The sequence below is a fragment of the Tarenaya hassleriana genome, unplaced genomic scaffold, assembly GCF_000463585.1.
Source record: "Tarenaya hassleriana unplaced genomic scaffold, ASM46358v1 Cleome23, whole genome shotgun sequence".
NCBI lineage: Eukaryota > Viridiplantae > Streptophyta > Magnoliopsida > Brassicales > Cleomaceae > Tarenaya > Tarenaya hassleriana.
In genome coordinates, this window is record NW_010965625.1 from 831619 (window position 1) to 832643 (window position 1025).

The 1025-nt window shown below is 31.0% G+C and overlaps 1 protein-coding gene across 5 annotated transcripts in view; it reads left to right on the top strand.

Moving 5' to 3' along the window:
* Positions 1–323: 323 nt before the first annotated feature.
* Positions 324–1025, top strand: part of LOC104815240 — a 10069-nt gene continuing 9367 nt past the window's right edge. For 4 of the 5 annotated variants that reach the window (XR_772057.1, XR_772058.1, XR_772056.1 and 1 more), the window contains exons 1-2: positions 324–515; positions 618–701. The gene's annotated coding sequence lies outside the window, so the exon portion shown is untranslated. The remainder of the gene's footprint in view (positions 516–617; positions 702–1025) is intronic. The other variant, XR_772059.2, reaches the window with a different exon arrangement.

Consider the following 1025-nt stretch of genomic DNA (forward strand, 5'->3'; position numbering starts at 1 on the left):
AAGAGAGAAGAGAGAAATTTTATAATATGCAACGTATATGTTATAACATTTAATGAATCATTTATTTGTAAAGAAATAATTATAATTTTATAGGAAAGTAGATAAAAACTTTGAATGTCATACTAATATCTAATTGCCGTTGGAATATGAAATTTTTTTGGCCCTTCGTTTGCCCCATTCTCTAACAATCATCAATGTAGTGGACTAATACATTTATCATAATAATAAATATGGTTAGTTGGTCAATGAATAGCATGCGTTTTTGTAACATCCCATAAAACGTTAAAAAAAAACAAATAAAGAAAGAAAAAAAAAGGGGAAAACATGTCTCCATGTTTCCTTCACCCACTCTCGTGCCCCACCCCCTATGCTACTCACCCACCAATCAACGTCATCTCCTTCTTCTTTTTATATGCCTTACCTCTTCTCCTCCTTCTTAATTTCTCTGCGCTCTCTCCCTTACTCTAACTCTTCCTCCAGCAGAAACTCACAACCAAGCACTTGATCAAAGAACGGTAAGAAAATATCCTTCCTTTTCTTTTCCTTCTCATTATCCTGTAATTTCTTTAACTCTCTCATAAGAAATCATTACTTTCTTCATCTGAAACTCCCTCTAGTTATTATCACGAACGGAGTCGGGCGAAGAAAAAACTCAATCCAAAATTAACCCACGACCCTCTAAGAGACAAAGGAACTCAACGGTGAGTGAATCAAGTTCAATTCGAAAAATTCAATTTCCTTTGATTCTTGGTGATTTCGACATGTTTTCATTAAATTGATGTTTGATTTATATTATGGAATGACTTTTGTGAATTTTAGGTTTAACATGTTGAATCTTGATGAGTTTTGAATGTTTTTATGGAATCACGAGATTCGTATCGGACCAAATTAATTTCGGTCTGAAATGAACTGAGAATTAAGATATGAAAAATGTGATAATAATAAATTTTTGAAATAATAGTAATATTAATAATAATGATAATAATACTAATAACCATAATAATAATACTTTGAAATTAATAATA